General features: G+C 46.2%; 1 long non-coding RNA gene and 1 other non-coding gene across 2 annotated transcripts; one reads left to right on the top strand and one right to left on the bottom strand.

The window, feature by feature from the left end:
- Positions 1 to 3,693: 3,693 nt before the first annotated feature.
- LOC120964289 (uncharacterized) lies at positions 3,694 to 4,732 on the top strand. Its single transcript, XR_012184024.1, has 2 exons — positions 3,694 to 4,110; positions 4,245 to 4,732. It is a non-coding gene; the product is annotated as an uncharacterized lncRNA (long non-coding RNA).
- On the bottom strand, positions 4,572 to 7,620 carry LOC109740171 (uncharacterized). The gene is made up of 4 exons (XR_012184022.1): positions 7,261 to 7,620; positions 5,802 to 6,045; positions 5,038 to 5,704; positions 4,572 to 4,936 (listed from the first exon to the last, which is right to left on the bottom strand). It is a non-coding gene; the product is annotated as an uncharacterized protein (transcript).
- Between the last annotated feature and the right edge of the window lie 9,508 nt (positions 7,621 to 17,128).

The following is a 17,128-nucleotide window of genomic DNA, read 5'->3' on the forward strand; positions in this document are numbered from 1 at the left end:
CTCTTGAGTTGATGCATGCACGGTCGTAGCAACACACACGACACGAACGTTTTGTTACCCATAGATTGTGCGGGCTTTGCACGGGGCGGCCACTCGCTCGGATCGAGCATCTGTTTACATGTGCAAAGTGGCGAAAACACAATGGTAAATATGGTTCCACGCGCACCCACATAAATAGTAAATTCAAAAAAAATTAAGAATTCTAAAAATTGGTGTATCAAACTTAGTTGACAATTCTACTCATGTATGAAGTTTCATGAAGTATTGACTCCCATGACATTCTACAGATCTGTCTTGTACCTGGACAATCTTCCAAATTTGTACATTAGGTCTGGGATGTGTTTAGGTTCGGTTTAGCTTCATAATAAGGAAATTATATTTATCAATCATGCACAAATCGAATGTAAGTACCTACTATGATCATGCAAAAACTGGAAGAATGACCTAGCTAGTGTTTTTGATACTAATAATGGCTGCATGCCATATCTCCACTAATTTCTTTCATCTTAGCAGTTGAAAAGCAAGGTTGCTCATACTACCAGTTGATAAGAAAAAAAAAGTTTGAATTTCATTTCATTTGAAGGTGCGTGCCCATTTGCCGGGTTCTGTTAGTTTGACAGTCTTTTCAACGGGTATATTTTTATTTTCTTTCTTTCCTTTTTTTTTCATTTCCTCTTCTATTTTTTCTTGATTATATATTTTCCCCTTTTATACTTTTAGAGATATTTCCAATAGTGTATGAACATAATTTTGTATGTCCATGAACAATCTTTTAAAAAACTATGACCCCTTCTTTTGCGGGTGGAAGGGAGATTGTATTAGTTAAGGTGGATCATCGTTCTTACAAATACATGAATATTTTTATAAACATGAACATATTTCAAATATGTTATAACATTTTATTTTGTATGGATGAACATTTTCTTATATAGTACATATGAACATTTTTCATTATACGTGAATATACTTTTTCCGTTGTTGTAAAATGTTTCTTACATTTGTTTAAATATATTACGCATAATATATTTTAAAAATAAAAAATAACATGCTTAATGGGCCACGCTGACCCGGCCATCTGGGTGCGACATACGTGTTTCCTCAACTATTCCACGCTAGTCGTATGGATAAGACGTCGAAAGTGCTATTCTGAGCTCGGGCTCAGATGTGCCCTTTATCTCAGCCGTTGTGTAACGCCAAGATTCGCACCAGTGCTAGTATTTCACTCTGTATTTGTTGCAGTATGCGCTGCTTTTTCGCAGTATGTGGCCCACCCAACTACCGCAGTAAATGTAACGGCGGTCATCCTAGCGGCCACAACTCAGATGGAACGTTGCGTAGTGGGCCACGGCTCAGCCGCCTCCCAGCAAACGGACGTCGTCCCTCGTCCCACTCCCACCACTCCCATTATTTTAACTAGAAGAACGCCTGTGCGTTGCAACGGGGCCACATTAACTTTAAAAGTTCAATATCAATTATGGTAATATTACATTGAATATTCTCATACATATTAAGTGACATTGACGACCTTTTTTACCATCAAATTCTCACACACACACCCTCTCCCTCCCTCTTCCTCACTCTCTCTCCGCCTCTCCCTCACTCGGGAGGTTGGACGAAAATAAACCCGAAACGGAGACTACCAACTGAGACATTAGGAGTAGAGATCATTTAGTAGATAAGAATAAATAGAAGACGGTGTTAAAAAGGAGAAATAGATTAGAATACATTGAAAACCAAAAGGACGATGTAAAAGGGGATTCGCCCTGCCCCCGGGCCTTGCCACCGAACCGGCTCAGCGGTCCAGTCCCCGCGCGGTCGTCTTCTCCTGTTCCCCGAGCCGCGTCGCTACAGAGCCGGGCTCCCGCCCGACCACCTCGCTGGCATCGAAGGGGAATGGATAAGGGTGACGCCCTGCCTTCCCTGCCCCCATGGCCTCACTCCTCCTCGACGCCCCCTCCCAAATCCACTTCTCCTCCTCGCTCGCTCGATACCGTCGATCTGGACGAAGTCAGACGCCACGGCCACCATGCCCGACCCCGTCCACATGGCCACTGCCTCCAAGCGTGCTAGGAGCTTGTCGAGGAGCTCCGAACGCCTTCGCTACTTCGTCTGTGCCAACGAGATCAAGTCCAGCACCCCCGCATCGACGTCGTTGCCGTCTTCCTCATCCTTGGGCCACCGCGATATTACCGTTCGATCCGCGCCGCCCCGAGCTCCCATGTCTTCCCCTAGGGCGCCATTGACACCGCCATGATCTCCTCTTGCCTTTCCCCTGTTTCCCCTCTCGTTTGCTCTCGATAGGTATTTCGCCGTGGCCGAGAACCGCCGTCCGCCATGGCCATTGCAGGGTAGCCACCGAGCTCCTCGGATTGACCCCGTGGCACATGCCCGCTCCTATGCACGCCCATGCCCGATCCTGCCGCTCTTCTTCCGCGCACCAGAGCCACTCCCTCTCCATGCCCACGCCCGTGCTACACCGCGTCGGTCGCGCCCGCCGCTACCGTCGCGCTCGCCGCAGCCACCGCACCACTGTGCCCCGCGCGACACACACCCTGGCCGCGCGCCACACTCCCGCTGGCTGCGCTCGCCCCGTCTGCTGCCGCCTATCCCTTCGCTCGCCCCGCTGTCGCGCCCCTGCCTCCCGCCGCCTCCAGTCGTTGCCATCTTCTGCCGGCCGCCCCCTCAGCCATGCCAGCCGCATCTGTGCCCTCCACCGTCGGCCGCTTGCCTCGCCTGCTGCGAGTTGCTTCCTGCTGCTATGCGCTGCTCTACCGCTGGTACGCTGCTGCGCCATGCCCTCGACACCGCCGTGGACAAATGTGGCGGAGGGATTGTTAATGGAGTACGAGAAGGAGGTGGCGGAGAAGGTGTGGAGAAGCAGGAGGTCTGGGGCGGTGTCACCTGGCTGTGGTGGAGGTGTTTATGCGAGAAGGAGTCGGAGTGGAAGGAGAGGTCACAATTGGAAAGAATCGCAAAAAAAATCATAACCCGGAGATCTCAGTTCAAAAAAATGCTAATATCGATGGAAAACATAGGAAATATTTGTTGTTATAAAGCAAAGGTAAAAATTTAGGAAAATTAGGATTTTTGAATTGATTTCTATGCAAATGGGGTTTTATTGTTTGGTAACGTGATATCAGTACCTGCCCGTTTGTGACGTGTCTGATTAGGAAAGTTTGCAAATGTTAAGAAACTATTTATTGGGAGGAAAGTTGTGACGTGTCTGTTATTTGTTTCCTAAAACAAATTTCACTGATAAGTTAGGAAAGTTAGATTAAAATGTATTATTTGTTTCCTGAAAATCTGTTATTTGTTTCCTAAGACAAATTGAACCAATAAAAGGAATTGATTGATTTGCATAATTTAAGGAAGTTAGATTAAAATGTATTATTTGTTTTCTGAAAATATGTTATTTGTTTCCTAAGACAAATTGAACCAATAAAAGGAATCGATTGATTTAGATAAGTTAGGAAAGTTAGATTAAAATGTATTATTTATTTTCTGAAAATCTGTTATTTGTTTCCTAAGACAAATTGAACCAATAAAAGGAATCGATTGATTTGCATAATTTAAAGAAGTTAGAGTAAAATGTATTATTTTTTTCCGAAAAATCTGTTATTTGTTTTCTAAGACAAATTGAACCAATAAAAGGAATCGATTGATTTGCATAATTTAAGGAAGTTAGATCCGTGATTTATTATACGTTAGGAAAGTTCTGGTTGTAATAAAGAATGGAGAGAAAAATAAACCGATGAACCAGGGTGGGAGGGGGTGGTGGGAGGAGAGACGAAAAAACCAGTGAAAATAAACCGCGAACCAGGGTGGGAGGGGTGGTGGAAGGAGAGACGAAAAAACCCAGCGAAAATAAACCGCGGAGACGATCCCTGCATCCTTCCACTCCAAGATTCTTCTGCTACCTCTGCTCTCCTCCTTCCCTTGTCCTCTTCATCTTCTCCGGGGACAACCAGATCGGAAACAATGGCGGCCTCCTCCTCTTCCTCGCAGCCCGACGAGGTGCTCCCGCTGATCCCTTGTTCACGTTGTGGCGATAAGGTGGTCACCTTGGTCTCCCGAGCTGGAGAACCCTTCCACAAGTGCGTCAGAAAAAATGTAAGTACTCCTTGCTAAGAAAAATCAAATGCTTATCCATTTAATCTCAAGATGAAATCACTCGACGGAGACCTACCTCCCGGAGCTTAGTCGCCTTGGTTTGACCCAGCCATACATGTTGCAACGCTCTGTAGCTGCGCACCCATCCGGTGTCCTTCAGCATAGATCCAACCGCCAGCGCCAGTTCGTGGACGGCAGCCAGGTGGATATCCAGGCAGCTCATGCGCGCCTCCAGCCGCACACACAGCAAGCGAGCCCGGCCAGCATCCAGGGGGAATCCAAGCAGCTCATGCACGCCTGCAGCCGCACATGCAGCAGGCGAGCCCTCCCAGCGCCGCACCGCATTGCTGCTCCGCTGACAGCAACGGCACAGCGCTGCTGTTGGCCGGAACCAACTTAATCCTTGTACTAGGCATGCTTTTCTTCGTGCAGCGCAGCATCTAGTTCCGTGTGCGGTATGGTTTGTAATAGGGGATAGCCCCCCTAGTGTGGTGTACTAGTTAATTTTCGTAATTGCAGCTTGTAATCAGGAATGGTCTGTAACCGTGGCAATCAGTGTGCCAACGTACTAGTGTACTCTTTTGTCAGCCCATTATGCGGGCGATCATGTTTTATCTATGAATTTTTGTACTAAGATTATCTCTCCCGATAAGTTCAGGCGTCTCTATTTTGGTAAACACGCATGCTAGCCACCACAAGTCACTTTTCTTTGTATACAGAGGAGCCAACAGCTCCTTTGCCTTCTTCAAAAAGTGCCATTTGCACCATCTGTGTGTTGTCCCGGGCATAATCTTACTGATGGCGAGCTCCATGGCACGGTTTTGGTCTACATAACAGTCCAACGATCAGGTAAACAAACATCACAAGATACAGATCATCTATATGTCAGACGAAGGATTGTCAAATTTTCCAATCAGAGAAAAATACCTTTAAGTATGGTCATGGGTGGAGAACCACCCATCATTCTTAGTAATTCTGAAAAAACCCACTCCAAACTCTCTTGGGTCTCATCGCGAACAAGAACACCAGCCAAAATCACACTTTGAAAGTGATTGTTCACGCCAACAAAAAGGCCGAAAGGCATGTCATACAAGTTCGTCCTGTAAGTCATGTCGAATGTTATGACATCGCCAAAGAAGTTGTACTGCAGCCTGCTGCTACCAGTTGCCCACATCAGATTCTTGACCCTACCCTCACTGTCAGCTTGAACCCTGTATGTGAAGTGTGGATCTTTAGCTCCAATCTCCGCAAACACATCCATCGTCTTCTTTACATCCTCATCTGCCTGGTCCCTATTTGTCTTACCACACAAATTACACAGAGACCTCTTCGTGAACGGAACATTTTCCATCGACCCAAAGAAACCTCCTATGACGCTGTATTCTGCCTTAACTGCTTCACAAGACCCTGGTGTAAACATCTATGTGTTTGCGTGAAGGCCAGTGGATTGTCTCACCAAAATTAGGTGAAAGCGAATGGTTGTGCGTGTCTCTATGCTCCGCAATATACCTACCATTGTCTTCTGCTCTTAGTAGTAATTTTCGCATCGGCATTCATATCGCCAAGACCTTGTGTTCTCGACACCAGCTTTCCCCTGCAAAATGATTAGCAATTTTCGTTTCCAACTTCGCAACCTGATCAAATAAACTGGGATTGTTGAAGCAGTACCACTAGCAAAAAATTGTACTCACCAAGCACCCACACACTATTTATTGCATGCATTTTGTCCTCTTGACATTCAGTCGGCTGCCTTTCTCCCACGAGTACAAATTGTAGAAGTTGTACACCTCACCCACTGAGTCAAATGTAGTGCCAATAACTGGGGTAATCACACTCTCGGCTGGGTTCTCAGCAAAACTCCTGACAGCCTTCTCAAATGCACTAACGCGGTTTGGGCAAGGTGCTCCGCTAGGTGCTGCAGCTCCAATACGTAGCCTTTGCGAAAACAGGCAACCATGATTTTAGCTTACAAAGGTTCCGCAAACATCATTCACACTATCTAGATGCATGTAATTCACTTGTTTGCCAGCATCATTTTACTTATAGAGGAAGTAAAGCATCTAATTTCTGCAGTTTCAGCAAGCATCATTCATACTAACTAGATCCATGTAATTCACTTGTTTGCCAGCATCATTTTACTTATAGAGGAAGTAAATCATCTAATTTCTGCAGTTTCAGCAAGCATCTTTCATACTAACTAGATCCATGTAATTCACTGGTTTGCAAGCATCATTTTACTTGGAGCAAATTCATCTAATTCTGTAGTGGTTCTAATCCAGAGAATCCTTTCTTCAAAAACTTCAAGTGCATTATTTACCATACAAAGGTTCAGCAAGCATCATTCATACTAACTACGTCCACGTAATTCACTGGTTTGGAAGCATCATTTTACTCGGAGCAAGTGCATCTAATTCTGTAGTGGTTCTAATACAGGGAATCATTTCTTTAAAAAGTTCCAGTCCATTATTTAGCTTACAAAGGTTCGGCAAGCATAATTCATACTCCCCCCGTATAGAAATATAAGAGCTTTTAGATCACTACTTTATTGATCTAAACAATCTTATATTTCTTTACAGAGGGAGTACTAACTAGATCCATGTAATTCACTAGTTCGCAAGCATCATTTTACCTACAGCGAGTGCATCTAATTCTGTAGTTGTTCTAATCCATGGAATCATTTCTTTAAAAACTTCCAGTCCATTATTTACCTTACAAAGGTTCAGCAAGCATCACTCATACTAACTAGATCCATCTAATTCACTGGTTTGCAAGCATCATTCTACTTGGAGCAAGTGCATCTAATTCTGTAGTGGTTCTAATCCAGGGAATCATTTCTTTAAAAAGTTCCATTCCATTATTTAGTTTACAAAGGTTCAGCAAGCATAGTTCATACAATACTAACTAGATCCTTGTAATTCACTGGTTCGCAAGCATCATTCTACCTACAGCAAGTGCATCTAATTCTGTAGTTGTTATAATCCATGGAATCATTTGTCTTAAAGTCCCAGTAGATTATTTGATGTAACAAGAAATCTTTCGCTACCTAAGCATACAAGTATTGCCATGGCCACAATGAACACACTACTTCAGCACATCTATCCCAGGTTCTTACTGCTCCAATTTATCTGCATGATCAACTCAACCACTGACCTTTTGTTCCATCCAGGAGCCCGGGGGTTCATCTTCCCAGTTGACAGCACTGAAGCTGCGGGCGAGCTCTCTCTCCCGTCTACCGCCGCTGCGCCGGCCGCCCAGATTTGAGCGTCTGCGCTGCTCCCCCGCACCTTGCTCTGCCGCCATGAAATCCCCCACCGCCGTTGACTGATCCACCACACCCGCCCCTAGCACTGGCTGCTCCGCCGCCTTTCCATCCCATGCGCCAGTGCCCGCTGCACCGCACCATATTCTGCCGTAGGAGGCGGCACTATACTCTCGCCAACCTCCTCCAGAAAAGTAGATCTGATGGATGACGAACCAAATCCGTTTCAAACTATAAGTCCACGTAGCTAATCCAGGAAGTCAACCACGAGAAAAGGGAAGATTTTTACGATCCCGCGTATAGGCTGCATCATCAGGAACTCCATGGCTTGTCACCGCCGCCGCCGGCCCCACATCTTCTCTCGATGACTCAGTTGCCAACACCCAAAGTGGAGAACAGACTAGAACAGCGGCCATGGAGCTCCGGACCCCACCAACAGGAAAAGGCAACGCCCTGTGCCATGGATCAGGCGTGCACGCATATTCCGGGCCACGGCTCGTCTCTTCTCACTCGAACGGCCGTCCACGATCCGGTTAACTTATGGCCCACTACCCGCCTGCAGCGCATACGTATTTCGGAACAGTACCTTTTTCCCTGGCAGCCCACAACCTCCTATATAAAGAAATGGCACAGATCCTCACGCAGAAATCAATGCTCAGGATAAAGAGCTCATTTGAGCTCGAGCACAATAACTCCACCCATAAGACGTCTCTTATTCTCCGCCCCTTCCTCAGGAATAGTCTTTCTGGGCTCCAAAGGGACTAGTTGGGCAAACACTTGAAGCGGCCGACCATGCGGCAGCCGATCAAGGCCTTCTTTTAAGGAATAATGTATTTGGTCAATATGTTCAGAAAAATTGCGCCAAAAAGTAATTTGGAAAGGAAAAAATAAATTGTGAAAAATGAAAAATATACACCTATGCAAAGAAAATGCTCACATATATGTAATAAATGCCCATCTCGTATTATATATATATAATAAATATATTCATCCATTAAAAAGTTTACATATATTATTACCAGAGTTCATATATATGAAATGATATGTTTACATCATATTTAAAATATAAATGCATAAAATTGATTTACATATTAAAAATACATGTAACTGAAAATATTAAACTTGTTCGTATACCTATGAATATGCATTTCATGTATGAATATACTAGGGAAAATATATTCAAGTCTAAAGAGTGGGGAATAAACCCAAAAATATTAATGAAACAAAAGAAGTGAAAATTGAAAATGGATAGAAAATAAGTAAATCAATAAGAAAAAAAAGGTTGAAAGCCAAAAGAAATAAAAAAATAAATAAAATCAAGCCCTAATGCGATCAACATGAGTGCTGTCATGACAAGTTTGTCTAATAAAGACAAGCATTGGTAGATCCGGAAAAAGTGAAGTGTGACTTTGACTCTTATCTCGCATGCGATGACAGATGGTATGGATGAAATATTGCTAAATACCCTTGCATTCCCTTCATTCTATAATTTCCACGAAGCAAGAAGTATTCCCTATGTTCTGTTGCCGCTGATTATAGAATACCACTTGTCTTTGCTTGGGTTGAAGCTGCCCCAATAATTGTCTGTGTGTATGTAAAAAATCCCAAGCCGCACTTAATCTTATTTCGAATGTGCCTCATGAATCTGCACATGAATAATATGTGGCCATCCTCTTTGTTGCAGCCGGACGACCGTTCACACCCGGTCTTTGTTGCATCTCCAGCGGTGTCCTAAAAAATATCTCTTTATAAAGGTGTGTGGCTGTAGAAGTTTCCCTATAAATATCTCCCTATGATTTACTCTGACATACAAGCCCCACATGTCAGAGAATATTTTCTCTCTATTTGTCTCTCACATCCATGTAAGACATTGGTGGAGCTTGACCCGATGACCGGTGGCATGGCGGAGTGGGGGTGGCGGGTGGCAGAGTGAATGGAGGTGAGTCGCGACGGCGGGTGGCGGCAAGTCGGGCGGTCAGCAACGGCGGTGCAGTCCGACGTCAGCGGCACGACGACGAGGTGGTCCGGCAGCGGCGATGCGACTGGCCGGTGGTCATTGTTAACGGCGTGCTGAGGTGGCATGGGTTAAAAAAATATTGAAAGAGTTGCAACTCTCCCTCTATTTGAGGAGAGATGAGGTGTCTTTTTGGGAGAGATCCAATTTTTGTTTTTGGGAATAGAAAGATTGCTGAAGCAAGTTCCGTACATGCATTTTTTTTAAACAGTGAGACTGGTGAAGACGAGATGCACTTAGACTGCTCTTAATTGTTCCAAACAGCCGGCTTCAAGAAGGGAAAACACTGCGCATAGTACTAGCTAGCTTTGTTGAAGTAGCTCTCTGTACTAACATATGACGGTAACTGCTATGTTTGCATTGTCACTAGTAAAAAAGGGTCAAATGTGAAGCACATTAGTGCCGGTTCCAACGGCTAGGCGGGCGGAGATCATTAGTACTGGTTCGTGAGCAACCTTTTGTATCGGTTCGTGTCACGAACCAGTACTAATGATGCTGCGTCAGACTGTGGTCAGGCTGGGCCCCACGGGCACCTTTATTACCGGTTCGTGCCATGAACCGGTACTATAGTTTCTTAGTAAGCTGTTTTTTAGTCCCACCTCACGAAGAGAGAGGCACTAGGAGCGGTTTATAAGCCCTGAGTGCAGAGACGATAAAGGAGGGGCGCAATGCTCATCTGCACGTTGCTTAGCTTTAAGCCTTGAGGAATAGTGTAGACTGCACGGAGCTATGTGCAGTGCAGTTTGCACTATTCCGAAAGGCTTGAAGCTAATTAACGAGCATTGTGCCTCTTTTTTATCTTTAATAACTTATTACAACTCCGGACTTCTTGTGTTACGGCAAAAACTGGGCGCACTTCGTGTACAAACTAGACAATCTCTTTCGAAGTATCAGGGTTTCTGACGAGAACTCATCTGTTACATGGGCACTTCATTTTTTTTAAACTTATTACAACTCCAGACTTTTTTGCATTCCGTACACACCATTCAAAGCGACGTCATCAATTTCCAACACATTCTGAGATCATTTGCTGTTTTTCAGTCATTTGAACTCCAGCCTATTTTTACATTAACTATGCATCATTCAAAGCGACGTCATCAATTTCCAACACGTTCTGACATCATTTGCTGTTTTTCAGTTATTTACCGATTTGTTTAGGAAGCTAAATGACGGTGAAATTGAAAATCACTACAAAATGAACTCTGAAAATGTTGAAACTTGGCATGGTATCATCATTTCGCCCGCATAGCATCTGCAAAAGAGTAAGGAGGGTCACGGCGAAAACTGGACGCACCTCGTGTACAAACTGGACAATCTCTTTCGGAGTATCAGGGTTTCGGACGAGAACTCATCTGTTACACGGGCACTTCAATGTTTTTTAAACTTATTTGAACTCCAGCCTATTTTTGCGTTCAGTATGCATCATTCAAAGCGACGTCATCAATTTCCAACACGTTCTGACATCATTTGCTGTTTTTCAGTCATTTACCGATTTGTTTAGGGAGCTAAATGACGGTGAAATTGAAAATCACTACAAAATAAACTCTGAAAATGTTGGAACTTGGCATGGTATCATCATTTCGCCCGCATAGCATCTGGAAAAGAGTAGAGAGGGTCACGGCGAAAACTTGACGCACCTCGTGTACAAACTGGACAATCTTTTTCAGAGTATCAGGGTTTCGGACGAGAACTCATCTGTTACACGGGCACTTCAAATTTTTTTAAATTTATTTGAACTGCAGCCTATTTTTGCGTTCAGTATGCATCATTCAAAGCGACGTCATCAATTTTCAACACGTTCTGACATCATTTGCTGTTTTTCAGTCATTTACCGATTTGTTTAGAGAGCTAAATGACGGTGAAATTGAAAGTCACTACAAAATGAATAGCAGAAAATAAATAATGCAGAAAAGAAAAAAACTATATAATTTTTTTTATATTCACAAAGAAACTAAATACAGCAAAAAAAAATTACTCAGAAATAAATAGAAAAAAATATATAAAAAATTGTTGGGGCGCTGCCCGCTGGGCCTGCCAACCCCAGGGTTTGCAAATACAGGCCTAGAAGGGCCAGCAGGCTCAACGGGTAGCGCGCCAAAGTTAGGCCCAGAAGCCTGCTATAGAGAGAAGTTCGAGACAGCAGCCGCGCCGGGGCTTTTAAACTGGTGCGGGCGCCCCTCGGCTAGCGAGGTGGGACTAAACTTGCCCGCACCGCTCCTGCGCCAGCGCACACCTTTATTACCGGGTTGTGGCTCCAACCGGTATTAAAGGGGGCCTTTAGTACCGGTTGGAGCCCCTTTAGTACCGGTTGGAGCCACGAACCGGTACTAAAGGGCAGTTTCCCGCCCCTTGGCCTGGCGAAAATTGGCCTTTAGTACCGGTTGGTGACTCCAACCGGTACTAAAGGCCCCTCCTATATATAGCACTTACGAAAAATTCAGTTTCATAGATCACCACTTCTTCTCCAACTACTTCGCGCGACATCGCCGCCGCCCTCGCCGCCCCCGCCGCGCGCCGTCGCCGTCACCGCCCTCGCCCTCACCGCCCGTCGTCGCCGTCACCGCCGTCGCCCCCGCCGCCCGTCGCCGCCGTCACCGCCGTCGCCCCCGTCGCCGCCGCCCCGTACCACGTCGCCGTCTCGATCGCGCCGTCGCCCCCGGCCTGCCGCTCGTCGTCGCGCCGTCCCCGTCGCATCGCCGTCTCGCGCCGCCACCCGTATGCCGCCGCCCCCCGCTCGTACACACACACACACGTACACACACATACACGCACACAGCCACACACACACACATTGTTTTTACTTATTTTCTGTTTTCTGTTGTTTAGATTAATGTTAGAAAAATTACGTAGATAAGAATGTTAGAATGTTAATGTTAGATGAATTATATGGAAAAGATGTTAAATATTAATGTCAATTTTAGATGAATTAGCTAGATATTAATTAGGTATATATATGAGATTTGAACTAGTTGAATTAATATAACTAGTTTATTTTTAGTATGAAAATTAATAGAACAAGTTTATTTTTAGTAAGAAAATTTAGGTATATGAGATTATTTAAACTAGTTGAATTAATATAACTAGTTTATTTTTAGTAAATGCTTAGTTGAATTAGTAGAACTAGTTTATTTTTAGTAAGGAAATTTAGGTATATGAGATTTGATGATCTAATTAAAATACTACTATATATATAGCTACTTTATATATTTTAGTAAGAAAATTAATAGAACTAGTTTATTTTTAGTAAATTCTTAGTTGAATTAGTTGAATTAATAGAACTAGTTTATTTTTAGTAGAAAATTTAGATATCTGAGATTTGATGATCTAATTAAAATATTACTATATGGAACTAGCTGCTTTATTTTAGTAAGAAAATTAATAGAACATGTTTATTTTTATTAAATGCTTAGTTGAATTAGTTGAATTAATAGAACTAGTTGAAGTTTTTTGGGCCACGGCCCATTACGGGTTTCTGTGAGCGCCAGCCCTCGTAACGGGCGCCAAATGCGCTGGTTAGGACCCCACACTGCCTACACGAATTGTTGAGGGGGGCGAGCGATTGGCAGGGGTCTGACCCCTGCTCGCCCCTCCCTGTCTCTGCCCCTGGTACCGAGTGACTCAGCTGAAGATTTGGTGCACAATGCACGTGAGCTTACCTTCCGACCGCCTTGGCAGCTGTAAATACCCCCCCCCCCCCCCCCCCCCCCCGCGCCGCGTATACCAAATCGTAAACATTTATCAGTTGCGACACAATATACATATACGTAATCTTAAGCTATTAATGTTCAACAAATAACTGAAATGTAGAAATACGTCCTGGTTGTGATAGCTGGCAATAGATTATCAAATGATACCAGGCATAGTTTAGATGCCTTCTCAAACTAGCAGAACCAACAAGGATTCAAGGACATATGATGCAGAAGGTGAAAACTAGACAAAGGCAAGTTAAATCAAGAGCAGAGGGTAGTTTACCAATGATAGTGGAGAGCCATTTATTTGCTTTGTCAAAGGTTCGTGTGCAATGGGAGAAAAGAGCACTGTTATTCACTGCCATGCCTGTATGGAGTAGAATTTACGACATAGCTACATCACTCAATCATATGTTTGAAAATTCAAGCTTTTTTAGCAAGATGCCAGCAAAGGGGATCAGGAATAATCATACCAAAAGTTGACAATTTGAGGCGCCTAATATAGCGCCGACTGCAAAAAGCAAAAGAAACATAAGATTCAGAAGGAGCTAGACGCCGCCGCCCGCCTCCCCAGCTCCTGGTGGCCGCCGACGCAGGCCCTCTGTGGCGGCCGTCGGTCGCCGGAGCTGTCTCTAGCCCCTCTCCAGATCCGGTGTGGGGGTCTCCTGGGAAGGTCCGACTGCCAGATCAGGCCGGCTCGGCCCTGGATCGGGGCCGGCTCCTCTCTGGCGGCTGGTGGGCCGGGGATCGCCGGATCCGCCCGGATCTGGCCGGCGCGGCCCTGCCTCGTCGCCCGGCTTGGGTGCTCGCGGTGTGGTCTCCCTGGTGGCGGCGGTGTGGGTCGTTCTCCGTGTTTTGACGGGATGTGCGCGGTGGGTGGATGCCGGGGCGGCGGCCTCGGGCGGTGTGGACGGCGTGGCTTCTCAACGGGCGACGGCCGTGGGAGCTGGTGGTCCGCGACTTCGGCTGTGCGGGCGGCGAGGTCTCGGTGGACGTCTACTACGGTGGGTCGGGGTGCCCCGTCACCCGGTGTGCCTGCTTCGATGAAGTCCAACGCCTTCTCCGGCTGCGTGCGCTCCCCTGGCCAGGTCTGTGGCCAGATGGATGGGACGGGAGCGGGATCGGGGGAAACCCTTGGCCGTCGGCGAAGGCCACGACAATGGCGGCGCCTTTGTGGGCGTCGGTTCCCTTCTTGGAGGCCTTGTTGAGATCCTATTCCGTTTCTCACTGTGCTCTTCATTTGGGCGAAAGCTCTAGTTCCCCTTGCGGGCGACGGCGTCGTACCTTCGTCGCGCTCCTTCTTGAAGGCGTCGCCTGGGGTTTCCGGAAGCACGGTGGGCGCTTTGTGGTGCGTGTGAGGTGTTTGGCGGCGGCCATGTGTGCGGCGTTTTATCTATTTTACCGCTAATTTTCATCTTGTGGTAGCGCTCCATCTGCTTGGCGATGTTCTAGCGTAGGTGGTGGTCGTCATTTGGCGTCTTGGTGGCGTTGATGGCGCAGGAGCCTGCCAAGGTTGGCACTTCAATCTGCTTGGAGATGGACCAATGGAAGATGGCGGAGACGACACCTGTGAGTGCGTCAGACCGGTTTATGCCCCAGACCCGGTATGTGGCTAGGCTGGGGATTCCGGCTTTTGATGTTAGGTTTAGGTGAGTGGTCTGGCTAGTGGCCCAGCTAGCACCCCTTCATCATATGGATAGGAGTAGCGGCATATGTTGCCTAGATGGTGGATTCAGGCATATTGTTGTAACACTTTGTAAGGTCCTCAAAAATAATCAATAAAGTGGCCGTATGCACCTTCCAGATGCAGAGGCCGGTGGTCATCCTTCTTTTTTTTTAAAAAAAGAAAAGAGGAGAGGTTAATCCATCTGAAGGTGAATATGTTATGCCTCCCGTTGAATGCACTGGCGACTGCAGCTGGATTACCTGGGGCCCTTGTATACTCACGCCTAGGGGACAAACTAGCAAAGATGAATTGGAAAATTAATCAATTGCCCACATGACACGGTGCTGGCCCGACTAGGAAGTGAGGATTGAGGTGATAAATTACCCAATAACATGATGCGGCGGCCATGGTGTTGCATGACCCGTGCAAGACGTTTGATGGAGGTTATTGAAATAGATCTGGGTGAAAACCTTTTCTCGGCTGCTGTCAGGGTCGGCGATGGCGGCGCTATCTGTGTCGTTTCCTTCTTGAAGGCATCACTATTGAGAAATTCCAGGCCACTATCTGCTATCTCCGGGGGAACCCTAGATCAGTAGATCGGGTGATGGGGGCATTCTTGTGTCGTTTCCCCCTTGGGGGCGTCATTCGTGGAGGTGTACACGGGCTCGAAGGACCAGTGGACATCATCTTTGGTGGAGCGGTGCTTCATCCTATACATTAATGGTGTCGTATCTCGGCAGCGTGGCGCAGTGGAGACTCGTAGTCCGATTTGTGGCGGCGGACTCGCGCAGGAGGGCGACGTTCTGGCGTCATGGTGGCGTCGATGGCAGAGAGGCCTGGCAAGGTCGATGCATCAGTTCTGCTCTGAGGATGGATCGATGGAAGATGGAGGTGACGGCCCTTGCAACGTGCGCATGTGGTGCTCACAGCTGGTAGTGCGCCGGACCGGTGTGTGACCCAGTCCAGGTAGTGGCTTGGATGGGACATCTGGCTTTAGATGTTAGGCTTTGATGCAATGTCTGTTTGGTATTAGCTAGGCTCGGACATTCGGCACCCCTTCAGCAAGGGGATAGGAGTAGCGACAGGCGTTGCCAAGATGGTGGCTTTAGGCTTATTGATGTATTACCTTTATAAGGTCTTGGTGAATAATTAATAAAATGGCTGCATGCATCGTCCAGATGTAGAAGCCAGGGGTATATCCTCCTTTTCAAAAAAAAAAAGCAGGGAGCACATCATGCCGCATCTTGGGGCAGCCAGGCAATCTCAGCCTCCCATTCAGCTCTGGCGACAAAGGGCTGCATATCTTCTACGCAGCACGTTATAACATGAAACACGCATGCAGATTGTGCGTACATGAATTGCTAGATGCCGCTAAAGTGTACTTCCTCTGTCGCTGATTTAATATAACTTTTTATATGCATACCTGACGGTATCCATGAATAGCACGTAGCGAGCCATAACACGGGCAACCGCCCAATGGGTGATTTGCTTGGCGTAGACGACATGCCGCATCCACTTGTCCGCTAAGATAATGTCATGGGCGTCCGGGTCGCCGTCGACGAGCCTGGCCATGTAGTGGTGCATCAAGCTGAAGTTGCGGAAGGCCTGGACGCCGAAGCTCCTTGGGCAGGCCGGCAGGAAGCTATTAAGGTACTCGACGGCGTCATTCCAAAGGCCCTTCCTCACGAGCCACTCAATACGCTCCGGACAGAACTGCTCGCTCGCCTCATGCACCAGCCTGTATTTGTGGATGCGTCAGCGTATGTGATTGTGATGTTGAATTAGTGTCAGTGTATGAGTTTCAAATAGTTGTGTGGCGTTTACTTACGTGCTAAAGGCGTCGCCGCCGCGTTGGCCCCGGACGAAAGCGAGGAGCCACCGTTGATGGAGCTGCGCCATGAAGCAGGGGCGGGCCGAGGATTTGAAGAGTGTGTATTCAAAATTTTAAACGCAATTTCTGCAAACCTTAAAGCCTTGTTTTTGCCATGTATAACCATATATCATCACAATTCATGTGGAAAATTCAAATTCTTATGCCTAAACAATTTATAATTCACTGCAAAGAAATTACAAATTGAAATACACTTAAAAAATAAGCAAGTAGCCAAATACACTTACTGGTGTATGCATATACAGTTGGTGTTCGACGAGGATCGCACAGCCGGCCTACTGGGCAATTGAAAACGAAGGTGATGCGTCGACACCTGTAACCAATAGTGCGTGTAATGATACATAAATTTAACACAGCTAAGGTAAGATTCGACACAAGAAAGCAAAGCCCAATTTTGACATCGGATGATAAAATGTATCAAGATACACGAACGCCTCGAATTATCTACACAAATGCATCGAATTATTTACCAGATCGAGTGAGCCTTCGATGCGGCAAT

This window comes from Aegilops tauschii, chromosome 5 (genome assembly GCF_002575655.3).
Source record: "Aegilops tauschii subsp. strangulata cultivar AL8/78 chromosome 5, Aet v6.0, whole genome shotgun sequence".
Classification (NCBI taxonomy): domain Eukaryota; kingdom Viridiplantae; phylum Streptophyta; class Magnoliopsida; order Poales; family Poaceae; genus Aegilops; species Aegilops tauschii.